Source organism: Myotis myotis, unplaced genomic scaffold (assembly GCF_014108235.1).
Source record: "Myotis myotis isolate mMyoMyo1 unplaced genomic scaffold, mMyoMyo1.p scaffold_m19_p_11, whole genome shotgun sequence".
Taxonomy (NCBI): Eukaryota; Metazoa; Chordata; class Mammalia; order Chiroptera; family Vespertilionidae; genus Myotis; species Myotis myotis.
Window position 1 is genome coordinate 3,527,600 of NW_023416315.1, and position 21,470 is coordinate 3,549,069.

The window sequence follows — 21,470 nt, forward strand, 5'->3', positions numbered from 1 at the left end:
GGGGTCGCGACCCACAGGTTGAGAACCGCTGCCGGAAACGCATGGCCGGAGGGCGGAGAGGAGAGCTCAGCCGCCGCCCTGCACTCCTGCAGCCGGAGGCCGGGTGTCCCACAGGCTCCATGTCGCCCCCTGGGCCTCAGTGCCGCGCCCCGTTTAGACTAAATGCTGGGCAACCGCTCGCTGAACGACCCGTCGTGATCCGTCGTAAATCCCGGCCGGGTTTTGGCTGCCACCCGGCAGGGGCGGGGCCGGGCGCTGCCGCCGCGCGCCGGGGGGCGGGGGCGGGGCTTGCCGCCGGCGGAGGGCGGGGCCGCGCGTGCCTTCCCTGGGCCGAGCTGCGCTGCGGGTGCGGAGGGCGGGCGCCGCCGGCGGGTGGGGGGCCTTGAAACTGTGCGGGTGGTCTTGGTGCCGCCGCCGCCGCCGCCGGGGTCCGCGGGCCCCAGGACCCTCCCCGGGAGGTGGCCCGGGCAGGGCGGGCGGGCGGGGCTGGGGCGGAGGGCTGCCTGGCGGGCGCGGGAGGGAGCGTGTGTGAGTGCGCGTGCCGATCGGAGGCCGCCCCGGCCGCCTGCTCCTCGGGCGACTTGGGGCGATCCGGAGCCCAAGGGGAACAGCTGCGCCCCGAGTCCCGGCCGGGAGGGCGCTCTGTCCCCCCTGGAAGCGTGGGGCAGGTGGTGGGAGCTCCTCAGGCTGGACCCTCAGGATTTTAAAACACGTGTCTGTCTCTGTCATGTTTACTTTTAGGGTTTTGGCCAAATTGGGCACAAAATAGCCACTTACCCCTTCTCACCGAGGAAGAGCGGGAGAAAGGGTAAGTAAGCAATGAGCAGGGCTGGAGGGAGCCAGGGCGCCCCGAGATGGCAGGGGTGCAAGGTCTACATCCCCAGCTCTCCCGGGACCTTGGGGCCCAAGTCCACGTGTTCCCACCTTCCAGGTCGCACTCCCTCCCCGAGGGTTTCCAGGCTCAGTGCCCGGTGGCTGGCAGCTGGCCCTGACCCTTCACTCCCTCGGAGTGTGGGCCTCGCACCTCTTGAGTTTGATTATTAAAGAGCCAGGGTCCCCCTTGTGACCAAGGACTTTTGCATTTTAAAAGGGGGACGCCTGGAAAAACCCCTCATGACCCCAAAGCACAGAAGGTATACAGCACAGAGTGCATACAGCACAGAGAGCATACAGCACAGAGTGCATAGCAGCACAGAGTGTATACAGCACAGAGTGCATACAGCACAGAGTGCATACAGCACAGAGTGCATACAGCACAGAGTGCATAGCAGCACAGAGTGTATACAGCACAGAGTGCAGCATAGAGTGCATACAGCACAGTGTATACAGCACAGAGTATACAGCACAGAGTGCATACAGCACAGAGTGCATAGCAGCACAGAGTGTATACAGCACAGAGTGCAGCATAGAGTGCATACAGCACAGAGTGTATACAGCACAGAGTGTATACAGCACAGAGTGCAGCATAGAGTGCATACAGCACAGAGTGCATACAGCACAGTGTATACAGCACAGAGTGCATACAGCACAGTGTATACAGCACAGAGAGCATACAGCACAGAGTGCATACAGCACAGAGAGCATACAGCACAGAGTGCATACAGCACAGTGCATACAGCACAGAGTGCATACAGCACAGAGTGCATAGCAGCACAGAGTGTATACAGCACAGAGTGCATACAGCACAGAGTGCATACAGCACAGAGTGCATAGCAGCACAGAGTGTATACAGCACAGAGTGCATACAGCACAGAGTGTATACAGCACAGAGTGCAGCATAGAGTGCATACAGCACAGAGTGCATACAGCACAGTGTATACAGCACAGAGTGCATACAGCACAGTGTATACAGCACAGAGAGCATACAGCACAGAGTGCATACAGCACAGAGAGCATACAGCACAGAGTGCATACAGCACAGAGTGCATACAGCACAGCATACAGCAGAGAGTGCATACAGCACAGTGTATACAGCACAGAGTGTATACAGCACAGTGTATACAGCACAGAGTATACAGCACAGAGTGTATACAGCACAGAGTGCATACAGCACAGAGTGCATACAGCACAGTGTATACAGCACCGAGTATATAGCACAGAGTGTATACAGCACAGAGTGCATACAGCACAGAGTGCATACAGCACAGTGTATACAGCACAGAGTGTATACAGCATAGAGTGCATACAGCACAGAGTGCATACAGCACAGTGTATACAGCACAGAGTGCATACAGCACAGAGTGCATACAGCACAGTGTATACAGCACAGAGTATATAGCACAGAGTGCATACAGCACAGAGTGCATACAGCACAGTGTATACAGCACAGAGTGCATACAGCACAGAGTGTATACAGCACAGAGTGTATACAGCACAGAGTGCAGCATAGAGTGCATACAGCACAGTGTATACAGCACAGAGTGTATACAGCACAGAGTGTATACAGCACAGTGTATACAGCACAGAGTGTATACAGCACAGAGTGCATACAGCACAGAGTGCATACAGCACAGTGTATACAGCACAGAGTGCATACAGCACAGAGTGTATACAGCACAGTGCATACAGCACAGTGTATACAGCACAGAGTGCATACAGCACAGAGTGTATACAGCACAGAGTATATACAGCACAGAGTATACAGCACAGAGTGTATACAGCACAGAGTTCAGCATAGAGTGCATACAGCACAGAGTGCATAGCAGCACAGAGTGCATACAGCACAGAGTGCATAGCAGCACAGAGTGCATAGCAGCACAGAGTGCATACAGCACAGAGTATATAGCACAGAGTGCATACAGCACAGAGTGCATACAGCACAGAGTGTATACAGCACAGAGTATACAGCACAGAGTGTATACAGCACAGAGTGCAGCATAGAGTGCATACAGCACAGAGTGCATACAGCACAGAGTGCATACAGCACAGAGTGCATAGCAGCACAGAGTGCATAGCAGCACAGAGTGTATACAGCACAGAGTGCATACAGCACGGAGTGCATACAGCACAGAGTGCATAGCAGCACAGAGTGCATACAGCACAGAGTGCATACAGCACGGAGTGCATACAGCACAGAGTGCATAGCAGCACAGAGTGCATACAGCACGGAGTGCATACAGCACGGAGTGCAGAGCAACATGGCAGCGTTGAGTTTCTTTGGGGACCTTCTCCCCAGCTTCCTGGGAGGGAATGGCCAGGCTGGGCCTCCTTCTCGGGACTCTTGCTGTGAGACCCCCTCACCAGCATCCTCTTCTCTCCTGAAAAGTTGCCAAACAAATAGCACACGGAAGCCCTTGGAGGGTCGCTGTGATGTTCAGCGGGGCCTCTTTCCTCGGCGCTTTTCCTGGGCTTTTCCATCCCCCGCCAGCACCTCCCTCCCCATGCCTCTCGCCTCCTGTAGGTGATGTGACACCCAGCCTCTCCCAGAAGGGTGGGAGCACCTCTGCACCCCCTCGGCCCCACATAAGCCAAGGCTTTGAATTAGTTACCATTCCGCCAGCCACCAGCAGGAACGGGAAACCTGCTTCTGAGATGCCCACCGGGAAACGGGCTGCCCTCTGGCATCCCGGCCGCCTGCGCCTGCACCTGCCTTTGTATGTGTTTGAATCGCGAGGCCGGTGGCCACAGCACTGACTTTCTGGAAACCCCGAGAATAGTTGTTTAATTGATGATGGGTTCCCTCAAGGATTCAACAGAGATTGTTTTATCTGTGGATGAGCGGGGATGGTGGGGCGCGGAGACTGGTGGGGATGGCTCTTTGGGTGGAGCCTTCACCAGTTTTCTGAGGATTTTCTGAACAGCTAAGTGGTAATGTACAAGGCCTCCAGGTTCTGCTGGCCACTGGTGGGCAGGGCGGGGCAGCTCTTTCCCTGCCTTCCCGGGCCTGTCCGTCAGGAGCTCCCCAGGCTGCCTGGCCCTCGCGATGTCCTGAGTGAACAGTGTGGTCAGTTTCCAGTGCGTCAGTGTGTGGTGCCCGCATCATCGTTAGACGAGGATCTGTGTTCGGGTTCTCCCTTACGGGTGACACAGGCGGGGAGGCTTGGCGAGGGCAGGGACGGTCACGGTGGGAAATAAATACCGGCGTTCGCGCGCCTGGGCTTCTGCACGCGGCCCGCATTTTTTTTCTCCCCTCATTTTTTACCCGAGTGATAAAGGTGTCTTTTTCTGGTTACATAGGTTTAAAAAAGCGACAAGGAAAGGTGTCTTTTTCTGGTTACATAGGTTTAAAAAAGCGACAAAGAGTGGAATCTTGCGAGGATATAAAAGGTAGAAGGCAAGTCTCCTCGGAACTCCCTCTCACAGTGCCACTGTCAGCATTTGGGGTTGATTTCTTCGACTTTTAATTCCATAATTATATATTTCTATTTGGCAAAATTCTAAATGTCTGCCTTTTATCTCCACATTTCTGGCTATTTACCACCATTCCTGTTTCACCCCAAATCCTCAAGTAGAAGTAGCATGCCTTTTACATCCAGGCTTCTATTTATTTTTATTAATCCTCCCCGAGGATATTTTTCCCCATTGGTTTTTAGAGAAAGTAGAAGGGAGGAGGAGACACATACACACACACACACACACACACACACACACAGTGAGAGAGGCACATTGATTGGTTGCCTCCCACATTCTCCCACCACCACCAGGGGCCAGAATCGAGTCTGCAACCCAAGAATGTGCCCTTGACCAGAATGGAATCTGAGACCCTTCAGCTCTCGGGCCAATGCTCCAACCACTGAGCAAACCGGCTAGGGCTGCAGACAGTCTTTTAGACGCAGGCTTGATTCCTGGCTCTGATTTTGCTAGATCTGCCCTCTGGGCCTGTTAACACTTCTCTGCTCCTTAGCTTGTCGTCTATCGAAACAGAGCAATGAGCATAGTTACAAGGAGTGTGTGCAACCAGCCACTGGCCCGCTAATTTCCCTCCCTGTCTCTCTCTGGTCACCCCTCACATTCTTAGGACTTTTTTTGTGATTGTGGGAAAGGATCTAGTATTTCACTTTCCTGAAGGTGCTAAGCCTCCTGGGGTTTTGCATTTTCACAGCGAATCGCCTGTTATAGGCCTGTTATAGCCCCTCCTAGAATTTCCTGGAGGAGGCCTGACCCCTGATGCGGCTCAGACTCCCCCATCAGATGCCTGGTTCCACACCCCTGCCCGCACAGGTGGGGCCTGAGAGATGAAGGGGAAGCGCTTCTGTCCTGTGTTGAAGACGCGCTGACTGCTCCCCTGTTGGGAGACACCTGTGGGAAGAGCTCAGGAGATTTATCTCAGTGCAGTGGCGGATGCAATGGCGTGAGCGCACTCCGCCTATACAAGCTTCCTCGGCACACCGGGAAGTGGCAGCGCCACGATGCTTCGTGTCTGAGTGTCATGATTTTGCCCAGCAGTGGGTTTAATACAGCTCAGCCGTGTAGTTAGTGTGTCTAACGAATGCTGCTCTCCGGGCCAAGGGAAACGAGTCCACAGACGTCTGATTTCACACTAGGCCCCGGGTTTCGCGTTGCCGAGGAGCACACGCTGTCAATACATTACAGGCCTGTCCCCCGGCGTGCCACGGCGTGTGGCGCCTCCATCGTAAGTCCTCGTCTCTAGGGCTGAGGATGGTGTTTTATTCAAATGACAGCCCACGGTGAGTGAGGCCCGTCCAGACAAGCAGGTCCCCGCAGGGTCTGCCAGTGCCACTGCTCTCACAAGGCAGCAGGCGGGATCGTTTCTATCCTGCATGGTTTTTTATTTTTATTTTTTATTTATTTACTTTTTTTGCGGAAGAAAAATAGTCTTAAAGGGAAGCCTCATTTAAGGACCCTTTGTGATCCAAAAACTTATTTTTAAGTTCATTTTTGTTTGTGATGCTGATTGGGGTAATTATGTAGGAATAAAATAACAAGTAGCTTTTAGCTTCCTAGGTCAGGCCCCCACAGCTTTGTTCACTCACTGCACGCCCGCTGTGCGAGTGGTCCTGTAGACTCACCCACGTTTATAACAGGGTGTTGGAGAATCGTGGGTTCTGAGTTCCAGCCTGGAGTGGCTGGACCACGTCCCCCTCCTTGTGGGGGCTATCGGAATACTCTAGAGGCTGCCTTCCCGGGTCTGGGACAGGCTGTGTCATGGCCCAGCTGTGTGGTCTTGGACACAGATTCCTTATCTGTGAAATGGGGCCACTCCTCGCGATCACTCTCAGATGGAGGCCTGTAAAGTAGCCTGCTACTGGTACAGAGGAAGTCCCCGGGAAAGACTAGTTCCATTTTCTTGCCTCTAGGTCCTTGCTACCAGAACAAAGATTCCCCATCTCTTACATCCCAGACACTCCCCCGGCCAGGACAGGGGGTGCCAATGAGGGGAACTCCCCGTGGAACCTGGTACTTGGTTGTGGGACTGGGAAGGGGTATGGAGAGCGATGGCAAAGGGGTGTGTGAGCTGAGGGGAAGGTGCCGGCCTCTCGCTCGGCCCATGGGCGGACAGAGGTCGATGAATGACTTCCCTCTTAGAAAGAACCCCTTTATCTCTGGCCTTCAGTCAGCCACTCTGCCGCAGACTCTGACCTCCTTACTGCCTGCTCAGTCCAATGATTAGCTTTTTCTCTTATCGCTTCGATGCCACCTGAATAACCCTGCATATCTTTGTTTGTTTGTTTTTTTATGGGGGGATTTAGTAGTAGATGTGTGCTTCCTTAGCATCTGGGTTTTTTCTCTACTCAAAGTCCAGCGGCTGTCTTCATGCCCTTTCTCCTTGTCCTATAGTTCATTCATTCCTTTTTAATATTTTAAGAAACTCTATTTTTATTTATTGCAGAGAGGAAGGGAGAGGGAGAGAGAGAATCGTTGAGAGAGAATCCCCTCCTGGGGATTGAGCCACAACCTGGGCATGTGCCCTGACTGGGAATCGAACCGTGACCTCCTGGTTCATGGGCCAACACTCAACCACTGAGCCATGCTGGCCAGGCTTTAATTTATTTTTGTATTTTTTACACTATATGCTATGTGCATTGAACTAGATACGAAGATGAAAAATCACTGTCCTTGATCAAGGAGTTCATAGCCTACTCTAGTAGGACAGTAGCCGTCTCTACAGACCCCCGAAGTGTGCCGTGCGATTCGCCACGATGGAGAGACGTGCACAGGAAGGCTCGCAGGAGCTCTCTGTCCCCATGGAGACGCCAGGGGAGGGCTTGCGCAGTGGCTGAGTTTGTGCTGAGTGTTGGAGGCTGAGTAGGAGGGGCAGGTGGCAAGGAGCTAACATCATGGGTCGTTGTATGGCTTCTGAGAGCAGGTGTTCTGGGGACTCTGTAGGTCAGTTAGAGTGTGAAGGGCAAAGTCAGGCGTGAAAGGAGAGGGACAGCTCAGTCAGGGCCTGCTTTCCCTCCCAGGCGAATGACCACTGGAGGATTGTGGTGACTGCAAGGTCCCTGACAGTGCTGGGTGGATGTCGGGGGGGTGGGGGGAGGGGGGAGGTATGGCAGGACTGCAGGCCAGAGCTGAGGACAGTGTTCATCTGCATGACAGGAGGTTGAGCGCGCAGATGAGGGGCAGTGGGGCTGCTGAGCAGTGAGGCGGTTTGGAGAAGATATTTTGGAGGAGGGAAGCGTGGTGGTCGTTGTGATTGAATGTGAAGGGGACGGGAGAATGGCTGCCAGGTTCCTGGTCAGCGAGAGGCAAGGAGAAGAGAGAGCCGGTCTGAGGGCCGAGGGTGAGCGCAGGCTTGGGTGTGCTGTGTTAACGTGCCTGCGGGCACACCATTGGCGGTGGGGGTGTCCAGGAGGCCTTGGCTGTGGGGTCCTGGTGCTTCCCAGGAGGGGGGGCAGGGGGACAGCTCTCTGTGTGGTGCCTGCGTCTGGGGAGGAGCTGGAGGCTGGGAAGCATGGACGAGCTTAGGCCGTGTAGAGAGAAGAGAAAGGGCTGAATGTGCATTGTGGAGAACACTGCAGCTAGAGCACAACCAGGAGAAGGGATGCGAGGATGCCGAAGGGCGTGGCCGAGAGTCTGGGAGGACAGCCAGGTCAACCTTTCCGGCCAGCGGCAGACTTTCAAGAAGTGGACCCAGTTAAAAATGCAGCCCTTGCCGAAACCGGTTTGGCTCAGTGGATAGAGCGTCGGCCTGCGGACTGAAAGGTCCCAGGTTCGATTCCGGTCAAGGGCATGTACCTGGGTTGCGGGCACATCCCCAGTAGGAGATGTGCAGGAGGCAGCTGATCGATGTTTCTCTCTCATCGATGTTTCTAACTCTCTATCTCTCTCCCTTCCTCTCTGTAAAAACTCAATAAAATACATATTAAAAAAATTAAAAAAAAAATGCAGCCCTAGCCGGCTTGGCTCAGTGGATAGAGCATTGGCCTGTGGACGGAAGGGTCCTGGGTTCGATTCTGTTCAAGGGCACATGCCTGGATTGTGGGCTCAATCCCCAGTAGGAGGCATGCAGGAAGCAGCTGATCAATGATCCTCTCTCATCATTGATGTTTCTCTCTCTCTTTCCCCCTCTCCCTTCCTCTTGGAAATCAATAAAAATATATTTGAAAAAAAATGCAGTGCTCGGAATTGGCGTGACGGGCTTGGGGAGGGCCTGTCAGCAGTCCTTGGCTGTGTGGGGTGGTGGGGGCTCGCGGATAGAGAGACCAGCAGGCTCTCTCTATTGTGTGAACTCCCTGTGGATTCACCGCCTCTGGCTTATCCTCTGTGGATGACTAACGCACATCAGAGCACTTACACCAGAATCTTGGGACGATGTCCCGGGTCTGATGGTTTTCTAGGTGCCGATTCTCAGGCAGCAGGTCCTGGCCCTGGGCAGTGTGGCCAGAGCAGGCCCACCCCCCGCCCCCCGCAGCCGCTCCCCAGGGACGGTTTCAGGGCTCAGGGAGCTCCGAGGTTTCCGGCTCCTGGCAGGTTCTGGACTGAGTGCCCAGAAGGCGGAAGGAGCCATTTTTCTCATGTAATAAATCACCAAAAATGTAATCTTTGCCATTTTACCCACAAGTTTATTCTGAGGGCGAGGCCTTTGTAAAGGCCTCTGTCACACACGCTTTTTAGATCTTTGTGTTGAAAAATGTCCGCAGCATTTGCGGCCGACCTTTGAAGAGCCGTCTCGCTTGGAGCTGGCGGACACGGTGTAAACACACGACCCCGCCCGAGTGTTGGAACCACGCACAGCAAAGACGTTTCTTAAAGGAGGGAAATGCTTGTAGACCGTGTGTGTATTTTAGGGTAGTTTAGTTTCATGCGGTTTTCCTTTCTGGGGATTCTTCCCCCCTCTCTGCTCTCTCCTGCGTTTCCCCGCAGGCGTCTCCCGGTAGGAATTCTGCACCCCCCTAGCCTCGCTCTGTGCTCTCCGTCTGCTGTCTGGGCCTCGTTTCCCCCCGTCTTTGGACGTAGTCTGTGGAGGTCATGGTGGAGGGTGTGTGGGCTTCGAGGGGCAGAGCAGGCATCTCGTGGAGCGATGAGGATGGAAAGCAGCTCCCCGGAGCTTGGGGTTATGGCCAAGGGCGCGCTGCCCTGAACAGGTAATGGCGCACCTGCAAGGCTGTAAGCGGTAGGAAAAGAGTGGAGTTGCCACAGGTAATTTACCCTCATGGTTTAATAGACTTTATTTTTTAGAGCATTTTTAGATTCACAGCAACATGGAGTGGAAGGTAGAGATTCCCCATGTGCCCACCCCCCCGCCCGCCCGGCACAGCCTCCCCCATTTGCAGCATCACTCACCAGATGGTACATTTGTTACAGCCGATGAGCTGATATTGACACATCATCACCACCCAGAGGTGGTCGTTTGCATCGGGGTTCACTGTTGGTAGTGTTCGTGTGTACATTCTGTGAGCTTGGACAATGTACGAGGACATGCACCCATCATTATAGAATAGTTTCACGGCCCTCACAGTCCTCTGCCCATCCATCCCCACCCTTTCCTTCCCTCACCAACCCCTGGCAACCACTCACCCTTTTCCTGTCTCCATACTTTTGTCTTTTCCAGGAGGTTATATGGCTAGTCTAGTATGTAGCCTTTTCCCCTTGATTTGTAGCTTTCCTGGTATAGCGGATTCTTTACAAAGCATTTTGATATTTTCCCAAGAGCTTCTTTGTTTAATGAGAGTTTTATTAGTGTCAGATTCAAATACTGAATAATTAGTTTTGTTTCAAAAAGAACCGTTATCCTGTAAGGGCCGTTCAGAGCACCTCAGCGACTAATTGGCTAGTGTTTTTCACGGTCTCACTGTACCTCACAGGAGAGAACTGTGGTCCGTAAACATGGTGACGACAGCAGGTAGGAGATGAGTAGTTTGGGGCACGTCGGGCGTATATGACTGTGATGTTAACAATTCATACATTTCATTAAACCTTTATTTTAACAATTTAAAACATAGGCATTAAAGAGAAATTCCCAGACGTTAAAGGGGTCATGTGAGTGAGAAGGAGTGGAATGGAGTCCTGAAGTTCTTATTTTAGCCCTAGCTCTGCAGTCAGCTGCGTGAAGATGGACTTCAGGTATCTGAACTTCATTCTCTCTCTCTCTCTTTTTTTTTTTTGTTAATCCTCATCTGAAGATATTTTCCATTGTTTTTAAAAGCGAGTGGAAGAGAGAGGGAAAGACAGAGACACTTCGATGTGAGACAGACACATCGACTGGTTGCTTCCTGCACACGCCCCGACCAGGGCCTCAGGGATCCAGCCTGAAACTGAGGTTTGTGCTCTTTGCCTGAATCGAATCTGGGACCCTTCAGTCCCTGGGCTGACGCTCTATCCACTGAGCCAAACTGGCTAGGGCTGAACTTCATCCTCTTTTTGGGAGAACGGAGGTATGTACTTTAAAGGTTATATTTGAGGACAGTATGAGCTGTTTGTAAGAATCCTATGTTAGTTTAACCCATTGTAAAGAAATGTAAGGAATTATTTGGTTAATGAGTCATACTTGGTTACTGTCTTCGATTCTAAAATTTAAAAAAGTTTTTTTTTGTGTGTAGACAAGTAATTAAGGGAAGTAATATTTTGGGATTAAGAAGGCAACATAGGAAGTCCTCACTTACCATTGTTGGTAGATTTCTGGAACTGAGTCGAACCATGTAAAATGATTTTATGAAAAACTAATTGATACACGGCATCTCACCAATGTCATAATGAAACAACATTGAACAAAATGTTATGCGAGGACCTGTTGTCCTTCTGAAAAGGTTGGTTAGCTGTGTCTGTGTCTGAGAAATAAACGATTCTTTTTTTTTTTTTAAATCTGCGAACGTGTCATTGATTTAGCCCCCTGCGTCTCCTTATGGAAGGCGTGACCTGGAGATACTCTGCCGGTGGGGTTGGCTCCCGGCCATATTTATTACCTCGTGGTCAGCTTGAGAGTCCAGTCCTCCTTCCAGAGCGTGGATGACGGCCAGGTCCTGTACAGAGTCAGACACACATGATGGCCGGTGCATGGTGAGCAAAGCCTGGATCCTACAGCTCTCCTGACGGCCTCCGTGGGGGGCGGGGTGGGGGCACGAGGGCAGGGTGGGGTTAGGTGGAAGGATTCTGGGGGAAGGGAAAAGAATCCTCTGGTTGAAACCCTGAGGCAGGTGATGTATCAAATATCCTTCTAGTTTCAATCACAGTGTCCCTCCAGTGTAAAACACCGGCGGAACGGCCAGGGACAGGCTGGTGCATGCCAGGGATAGGATGCTCCACATGTCTGAGCTTGAGACTTCTCAGCGGTGTTTTGTCCAAAATAGAAGTGTCACAGTCCTTTTTACTCAGTGCGGTTGACACTTTAGTCTGTTGCAATCTCGACTTTGGTAGCTACTTTCTTCTGTTGCCTTCAAAATCCATGCTGTTGGCAAGGACAGAAAGATGGCCTGTCCTGTGGCAAGAGCTGTGAGAACGGCTGTCCCACCACGAGCCCCTAAGGCAGCCATGGGGAGTCAGAGGGGGACGGTCACCCCAAACAAGGAGCAGTCCGCACGCGTCCTGGTAGGTGTTCTCTGAAGTGATATTGAGGATGGAGAGCAAACACTCACCACCATCCTAGAGAAGCTGCAGTAGAACTTTTCGAATGTGTTTGCTTGGAACAGCGTGTCTTCATGGCAACCGAATAGAAGGCCGGCAGGTCAGCGTAGGGCACTGGACTGGGTGAGGACATGGGTCGCATCCCCTCCTGGCAGCTGGGCTCCCACTGCCCACCCACCCAGGCTCTCTGTGCGGAAATTCCCGACGCCTACATTTCGGGGGACCTTCCTGGACGCTGAACCCCAGGTCTTGAAAGGAGGGTAAAAAGCAGCAAGGCTGTGTTTCCCATGCGATGGAGACCGGAGCTGTTGGGGGAACAGCACAGATTCAGTCCATTGGAGGCCGTGCTTCTCCGCCTTGGATTCACGTTAACGAAACAGAGCCAGCTCTGGTCCTTCGCATCAGCAATCTCGCACCCGCTCCTCGGGGTGTCTGGGCAGTTACAGCTGACGATAGCTGATACTTGCTCTACGCCCTTAGGCAAAGTCCAGCGGCACCGGACCTCCTCCCACCCATCTTCCTGCAGTTCTGTCCCCCAGCTGTTCCAGACTGGCCCCCGGGGAAGCAGACCTGTCTTTGTATTCAAATCAGTTTCAAGCCTGGACGCATCAGGGCTGGCTGAGCTCTGGATGGTAGTCAGTGAACTTTGTCCAGTTCTTCAGGCTCTAGCCCACTCCCTTGCTTAACGTAGTTGTGGCTCACAATTGCCCTTACGTTAAGGCAGAAACTTGCTGAAATTGGCCCAAAAGACCCCACGTCACTGGCCCTATTCACCTCTCCGGCATTTTTCTGTTTTTACTCCAGCCTTAGCGCTCTCTACTCCAATCAGGCTGACTTATAGGCAGTGAGTTCTTCCCTTGACCTTTGTTTCATTAAAAACACACACAAAACAAACCTGGGTCACATCTTCTCACTGTCTAGGGCAGGGATGGCGAACCTATGACACGCGTGTCAGAGGTGACACGTGAACTCATTTTTTTGGTTGATTTTTCTTTGTTAAATGGCATTTAAATATATAAAATAAATATCAAAAATATAAATCTTTGTTTTACTATGGTTGCAAATATCAAAAAATTTCTATATGTGACACGGCACGAGAGTTAAGTTAGGGTTTTTCAAAACGCTGACACGCCGAGCTCAAAAGGTTTGCCATCACTGCTCTAGGGGCAGCTTAAAGCTTAGAGGCCATGGTTCATTCCAGGTTGAATTCCTTGCTAGGGCCTCCCATAGCACAACATCCATTAGGTTTCCTTCTTTGTCTACCTTTGTCCACTGCACTGGTCTCTGACTAAGTCGCCGTTGAATCAGTGTGGTTTTGAGTGGTCGGGAGAGAGCAGAGAGGTCACCTTGAACTGACCTCGGAAGAAAGGGAAGAACATTCGAAACATCAGGTGTCGTTGGAACGAAGATATAGTGGAGGCCCTTCTGTTCCTAAATTCAGGACCAATGAGACACTTGGGCTATAGTAAGGGGCTGTGTGATATATAAATTGAGGTTAGATTGTGAATGACTTCAATATCAGACTCAGCGGGCTATCAATAGGGAGGGGAAATGGGAGGAATTTTGACTGGGGACTCATATATGTTTTAAGAAGATTAATGTGTGTGTGTGTGTGTGTGTGTGTGTGTGTGTGTGTGTGTGTGTCGGTGCACATTCCTGAACTTGGTGCAGGCATCTTTGTTCAGAATAAGAGAGAGGCTTGGGGGGTTTTGTCTTTTTCCTACTTGACGTTGTCTCACTCTTGTCTTGTTTGGGGTGTGAAAGGCTAAAGTCAGCGGTGCACGGGCAGGCTCCGTAGCCATGTTAGACTGCGAATAAGGAAAAACGGAATTTATTTAAGGAAAAGGGGTTGGAGGTGGGTATAGCCAAAGGGAAGAGGAAGCCAGAGAAAAGGGGGCCTTGGAGACAGGTTCAGGGGGTTGGCCTGGGAGGAGCTGAGGCGGCCCATTGCTCCCCTGGTTGGGGTCTCATGGGGCCCCTTAGAGGTTGGGGATACCTGCCTGCAGGGGCGTAGCAGGGGCGTGCTCCCTGGAGGGAGCGTGTGCGCCTGGCCCTTTGTCCTGAGCGTCTTTCTCTCTCTTGCAGGTGGGGAGCTGAGGGAGGTCTCAGAGCCTTAGTAGAGTGCTCGTCAGCTCTCGGGGTGCTCTTTCAGAGTCGGGGTCTCCACTGACTGGTTGGTGCCGGGGCAGGGGGTCATTATCCAACGCAGCTGGTGCTGAGGCAGCCGAGACGTCACATGTCTGGTTTTGCTACTTTTTCTGGGCCTGGAGCCGAAATACAACCGAGGCCTAGATGGTGTCTTTAGGGAGGAAAAGGTCAGGTTCTACATCACATGACCGCCGACAGGAAGGATCACACGGCCAGTGACATGCTAGGGGAGGAGAGGTCCCCTGGGGGCGAGTTCTTGTTTTCCCAGAGTTGCCCCTTGCTCGGCCGCCGGCCTTCCGCCTGGTGAGTTTCTGTGCCTGCCCCTCGTCCCTGCCCTGCTCATGCCTCAGGGTGTCAGCCACTAGGCTCCTCTGGTCCTGTGTTTACCGCTCACCACGCAGATGGCGCCGTGTTGTTCTTAGGGCTCCCGCACACTCCTTCCCCTGTAAGAAGCCAGCGCCCGTCAGTGTGTGTGTGTGTGTGTGTGTGTGTGTGTGTGTGTGTGTGTGTGTGCAGTGCCCACCCCGCTCCCCCGCCACGTTCCCACCTGGCGTTGCTTCTCTGTTATAATAGAGCCCAGTTCTACTTGCCTTCTTGCCACGGAGACCACGTTTTTAAAGGTTTTTTTCCCATCAGTGGAACAGAATATGTTCCTACAGAATCCTACGGACATTGTATTCCAGACTCTCCCAGCTCCCTCAGAGTCCATGGAAGTTCACGGGGCCGCACTGGTCGGTGACGGGGGAGGTGTCTGATTCAGTGGCTTTGCTGGCTCTACGGTTCTGTCTCTGCGAGCTGTCAGTAAGCGGGCTGTTTCACGTTTGCACTGAAGGGATTGAGCTGAGCTCAGAGAGCTGGGAGCCACAGCAGCCTTGGAGAGGAACGTGCTCCTCAGCCAGCGTCACACGCCCAGCCTGGTCCGCCTCCCTCTCCCTGGGCCTCGGTGGGAAAGGTGACCGGATAGGCAGGTGCACAGCAGTCAGCAAAGGGGACGGCATGGATTCTGAAGTCACTTGTCTTGCTAAGTTTTTTCCTCCGGCAGGAGAGGTGCAGGGGGAAAAAAGGCCCAGAGAAAGTGTTTTCCGATCGGCTGCTATTGAAATACTGAGTCCAAGAAAAGGGAGAGAGAGCGTCCCAAGGATTGCTCCTTGATTACGGAGTAACATAAAATTGCAAGAGTGATTTCTCTGAACTTTGATTCTCCCTGGGGAACAGTGTGCCACCTTCTCAGCATTGATTTGCATATCTTTTACTTCCCACCAATGCCTGATTGGATCAGAGGATGGAAGTCTGCATTTGCTCTCCTACACCATTTAATTTCGTGGTAACATCAGCTGCCTGCTTATTCGCTTTGCTTCCAGTGTCTTGGACTGAGGAGTCTGGCTGGTGAGAAAGATGCTGTGGACACCGGCGCCTGGGGGTGAATCCAGGTGTCTGGGTGGCTCAGGAGACGGCTTACCTTGACCCTTGGCCCAGTGCATATTTTTGTTCTCAGGCAGACGAATACAGGCACATTGGGGGAGAATTCGTCAGACTAGTAGGCCCTGTCTGAGGCAGGAGGTAGCTGGGGTGGGGTGAAGTTGGTCACATCAGCTTTGTATTTGAAAAGGATGGTTGCGAATGTTTAATAGATAATGTCACTACTGCAGAAAAAGTGGTAGTTTAAAATTAATTGTGTGGGGTTTTTTTTTGTTTTAAAATGTGGCTGATTTTTAAGGCCTTTGTCCTGTGTTTGCTTTTACATTTGCTGTACATATTACATATGAAGATTATGCTTTAAACACTGTAAAATGTTTTTCTATTACTAACTAGACTGTTGTGGGAAATGTTACCCTATAAAGTTCCCGTTGATTTTGTGGCATTTCCAAGTTTACATGCTATACATACAGTTAAAGTGGTATAGCTCCCCTTTGCGTGTGTAAAGATGTGGGTGGTACATGTGGAAGGGACATTGCGAAGGGGCACGATGCTTCGGTATGCAGGAGCTCCCCCCCCCCCCCCCGCTTTTGTTTGGGGTGAGATGTCAAATCCTTGGAGGCAGGCCATTCAGAGTGCCCCAAGGACCACAGGGGGCAGGGTTTTCAGCGCATAAGTACAAAGGCAGCCCTGTCTTTTCCTATTAATTGAAGTTGTGTACAGATCTGTGCTTTTCTCCCCGCTGTACCCATGGCCCTTGGGAAGCTGACTGGAAATGGATGAGGCTTGAGAATTCACCTCTCATGTCCTGGGTTGAGTGAACTGTGTACCAGGACAGTGCTGTGAGCGGCATCTGCGTGCTGCAGCCGCAGCTATGAAATCAGTACCTCATCCTGCTCTGAGTTATGGGGAGCGGCTGTGAGGCCTTGGAGATCTGAGAGTTCAGTGCACAGGCCATGGGGCCAGATCACCTGGATTCAGCTCCGCTGCTGACCTTCTGTGTGACCTTGGGGAGATGACTCAGGTACTCTGAGCATCAGTTCATATCTTTTATGAACTGGTGTGCTCAGTGGTGAACGTTGTCCCATGCACCAAGAAGGTCGCTGGTTTGATTCCCAGTCTGGGCGCGTGCTGGGTTTCAGGCTTGATTTCCAGTAGGGGGCGTGCAGGAGGCAGCCAATCAATGTTTCTCTGGAATCTTCGTTTTTCTCTCTCTCTCTCCCTCTTCCTTCCATTCTCTCTAAAATCAATAAAAACATATTACAAAATAAAATAAAATGGGATAAAAATAGGGATAATATAGGGATTACTTGAGGCAATTAGCATAACAAAAATTTATAGTATCAATATGTTGATACAGTATTTTAGACAACTGCAAAATAATGAAATTCTTTACTAGACTGAAATTTTTATCTCATTGGTTTCACAATAAAATTGTGTTTTTTTCCCTTCTTTCTTTAACCTTTATTGTTGAGGTTATTACAGATGTTCCTCCTTTTCCCCCCATTGCTCCCCTCCATCGGTTCCCACACTGCCGCAGGCCTTTGCCACCCTATTGTCTGTGTTTATAGGTAACACATATATGCATATAACAGTGGTTCTCAACCTTGGCTGCACATTAGAATCACCGGGAATCTTTTTAAAATTCTGATTTCTGGGCCTCATCCTCCGGAAATTCTGTTTCTTTGTTACTAATGTTGTGGCCTCACCCCATAACAAAGAAACAGAATTTCCGGAGGATGAGGCCCAGAAGTCAGGATTTTAAAAAGATTCCTAGGTGATGCTAATGTGCAGACAAGGTTGAGAACCACTGGCATATAAGATCTTTGTTTAACCTCTTCTTGCCCTCCCCACCCTCCTTCCCTCTGAGAATTGTCAGTCTGTTCCATTTCCATGCCTCTGATGCTATTTTTTTCACCAGTTTATTCTGTTCATTAGATTTCTTATTCATTTATTTTGATTTTTAGATTCAATTGTTGATAGGTATGTATTTGTTGCCGTTTTGTTCTCCATATTTTTTATCTTTTTCTTCTTCTTCCTCTTCTTAAAGAATACCCTTTAACATTTCATGTAATACTGGTTTGGTGGTGATGAACTCCTTTAGCTTTTTTTTGTCTGGGACACTCTTTAAATGTCCTTTGATTCTAAATGATAGTTTTGCTGGGTAGAATAATCTTGTTTGTAGATTCTTGCTATTCATCACTTTGAATATTTCTTGCCACTTCTTTCTGGCCTGCATAGTTTCTGTTGAGAAATCAGCTGACAGTTGTATGGGCGCGCCCTTGTAGGTAACTAACTGTTTTTCTCTTGGTGCTTTTAATATTCTCTCTTTGTCTTTAGCCCTTGGCATTTTAATTATGCCGTATCTTGGTGTGGTCCTCTTTGGATTCTTATTTGGGACTCTGTGCTTCCTGGACTTGTAAGTCAATTTGTTTCACCAGGTAGGGGAAGTTTTCTGTCATTATTTCTTCAAATAGGTTTTCAGTATCTTGCGCTGTTCTTCTGGCACCTCCATAATGCAAATGTTAGTACACTTGAAGTTGTCCCAGAGGCTACTTACACTATCTTTATTTTGGATTCTTATTTCTTTTTGCTCTTCTGGTTGGGTGTTTTTTGATTCTTCATATTTCAAATCGTTGATTTGATTTTTCAGAATCCTCTACTCTACTGTTGAATCCCTGTATATTATTCTTTATTTCAGTCAGTGTATGCTTAATTTTTGACTGGTCCTTTTCCATTTTTTTTGGCATTCTCACTAAAGTCCTTGAAAGTCTCACTAAGTCCCTTGGAGGTTTCTAAAAGATTCTTGAGTAACCTGATAGCTGTGGTTTTGAACTCTATATCCCATTAGTTTGTTTTCTTCCATTTCTTTCATTTGTGACATGTTTCTTTGTCTCTGTATTTTGGCTGCTTCCCTGTGTTTGTTTCTATTATTGGGTAGAGCTGCTATGTCTCCTTGCGTTGATAGAGTAGCCTTGTGTAGTAGGTGGTCTATAGGGCCCAGTGGCTCAGCCTCCCCAGTCACCTGAGCTGGGAACTCTAGGGGCCCCCCTTTGTGGGCTGTGTGCACAGTCTTGTTGTAGTTGAGCCTTAATTGCTGTTGGTGTCACTGGGAGGAATTGACCTCTAGGCCAGTTGGCTGTGAGGACCAGCTGTGACTGCAGTGGGAGAGCTGCTGTGCAGGAGACACTCCTATGGAGCAGGACTTGCTTCAGTGGGGCTTTGGTGCTCACTGAGTCTGCCCCTTGAGTGTGTGGCTTATGGATGTGTAGAGTTGTAATCTGCTATGGTCTCACACTGACCACTGGGTACACTGGCTCATGGATCTCCAAGGAGGTGCAAAGTCAGCCACTGCCTGGGGCCACCCAGCAGGAGCTACAGAGAGATCTGCAGATTCCTTCTCTTTGTATCAGGTTTGGAAGTGCCCAGACGAGGCCCAGCTGTGAAGCAGGGCAGGCTGGTGCTGGTGCCGGGTCTTGGGCCTTTTATTGGTAGTTTTGGGGCTCCCTCATCCAGCTGCAGCTTGTTTAACAGGTTGTTAGCCTGAGAAAGGACAGACCATTCATATGCAAAAGCTGCTGCAGGCAGCTTGGGTGGGGTTATAAATTGGATGAGGCAGGGTCTTAGGGAATCACAGGGATGGAGACAACAGAAATGGCTACCAGTCAGCCCTGCGACTGGGGAGATCCCAGCACAGGAACAATGATCTCTGTGAGCACTTCCATCTGGGAGAAAGCCGCCTCCAAGTTCCTGCCCTGATGCCAGACAATCCAGTTCCTCCTCGTATGTGTCTGTGTTCCCCAAAGCCTCGCCCTGGTGCTGGAGCTCAGAGGAAGCAGGACTTTGTAAGTTCAGTCTGTGGTGCCGGCCTTTTAAGAACAGGTGGGTCTCCTGCAGCCTGTGTGTCACTGAGCCCCAATCCGCACTGGTTTTTACAGCCCATAGTTCTTCCTGCCTGTGGGGACTTCTCTTCCCAGCTCTTGGACCCTGGGCTGGGGGGCTGGTGTGGGGCTGGGACTCCTTGCTCCCCTGGGTGGCCTCCACGGAGAGGATTTCCCTCCCGATTAAAAACGCGGCCCACATGGGTGCCGGCCCAGCCAGTTCCGCACCTCCCACCAGTCCCAGTGCGCTCCCTTCTTTACCTCTCTAGTTGTAGGACTTCCACTCAGCCAGCTTTCCGGCGGTTCTGCATGATGGCTGTTCTGTACTTTAGTTGTAATGTTGATGTGGTTGTGGGAGGCGGCGAGTACAGGCCTTTACCTGCGCTGCCATCTTGGTTCCTTTCCCTGCGTTTTTTTCTCTTTTCCCAATTCATGCTGCTTTCAGAGTTTATAGGTTGGTAATTTGTGGAAGAGTACTGCTTGGACGGATTTTGGGAGTGGCCCATCAGTCTATCTTTATAAAAAAAATGAAATACAATCACTGTACTGTTAGTCAAAAAATTTAATGTGGCTTAAATATTTGTACTGAAGTTAACACCCCAATTGTGGCAAAATCTAGGTGTAACTTTGGCCAAGGAGAAATGACATTTTCAGTGTCCCTGCAGGATTCTGTGCCGCACGTCTCCCTTCTGAACTGACTTGTTATTTGTGGTTTCGTGGTGGTTCCTCCCGCTGGACGTGCGGGAAGAGGCGATATTGCCGCCTTTCTCTTTAATGAGTTGGATAACAAATGGCTCGCTCGGCCCGGGAAAGGTCTCTGGGAGATAGCGGAGTCATTTTGCAGAACAAAGCTGCATTAGGTTCTGAAAAACTTCATTATTCAGAGCTGATAGCCATTAATTTAAGTGGCTTTGAGTTTCCGTATGGCTCATATATTTTTATCTGGCTCATGTATTCCCTAAAATCTATCAAAACTGTTACCGGATTTTCTTTCTAAGCCATTTACTGTAACTACCATTGCGATGTTTTCTAATATCGCTTGATGTTGAGGAGACAATAAAAGAAATACGTTTCTTACAAAATTGAAAAGACCAGGGGGTTATTCTCAGGGCCACTGAGCTGTTGATTAAGTTGAACAACACGCACACACCTATTTGCTGACTAGTATGAAAATAGTTTAGTTTATGTGTTATTCCTGGTGCTTATTTGCAGGCGGGGGTGCTGATTGATGCTGGAAGCAGGAGTATAGTAGAAGGTTTCCAAAGTGTGTGTTACCCTGTCCTATTCACCCACCCCCTGGACGTGTGTGTGTTACGTGAGCACAGGTATGAAGTACAGGTCAGCCTAGAGCTGTAACTGTGGTCGCCAGGAGGGAGCCCGATTCCCTCGCAGCAGCGGTCAGAGCTGTCCTGGGAGCACAGGTGCAATGCTGATGATGGACGGCGAGTCCTGGGTGGAAGGGGGCATTCCCTGGATTTCTGATATAAAAGGTGAAGGCCTGAAGTTAGCCCATAGAATCAGAGGTGGTTGGAGCTAAGACTGTAGAGGGAGGTAGTCCACGCAAGTAGAAGTTAGTGGCCGCGCCATTGGCAGAGCCAGGACTTGAATCCCAGTTTTCTAATTTCACACTGAGCTTGGGAAGAGGGGAAGAGGTGTGGCCTGGAGCAGGGGAGATGGTTCTTTGGGCGTGACACATGCTGGCTCTCGGAGGGCCTGCTCTGCTCTTTTTCAATTCTTTTAAAAATTTTTATTGATTTCAGAGAGGAAGGGAGAGGGGGAGAGAGAGAAACATCAATGATGAGAGAGAATCATTGATCAGTTGCCTCCTGCATGCTCCCCACTGGGAATCGAGCCCGCAACCTAGGCATGTGCCCTTGACTGGAATCACACCCGGGACCCTTCCGTCTGCAGGCCGATGCTCTATCCACTGGGCCAAACCAGCCAGGTTGGCCTGCTCTGCTCTTGCCTGGCAGTTAATGGAATGGCATCTGACACAATGAAACCAAACTCTCTCTCTGTCAACATGGTACATGGGTGCGATGTAAGCTGCCTGTGAGATTA

The 21,470-nt window shown here is 50.7% G+C and overlaps 1 protein-coding gene across 2 annotated transcripts in view; it reads left to right on the plus strand.

Annotated features, from left to right (window-relative positions):
* The first annotated feature begins 289 nt into the window (after nucleotides 1-289).
* Nucleotides 290-21,470, plus strand: part of IMMP2L (inner mitochondrial membrane peptidase subunit 2) — a 493,454-nt gene continuing 472,273 nt past the window's right edge. Inside the window, exons 1-2 of one of the 2 annotated variants that reach the window (XM_036327299.1) lie at nucleotides 290-346; nucleotides 742-808. The gene's annotated coding sequence lies outside the window, so the exon portion shown is untranslated. Of the gene's footprint in view, nucleotides 347-741; nucleotides 809-11,300; nucleotides 11,401-21,470 lie in introns of those variants that run through there. The other variant, XM_036327300.1, reaches the window with a different exon arrangement.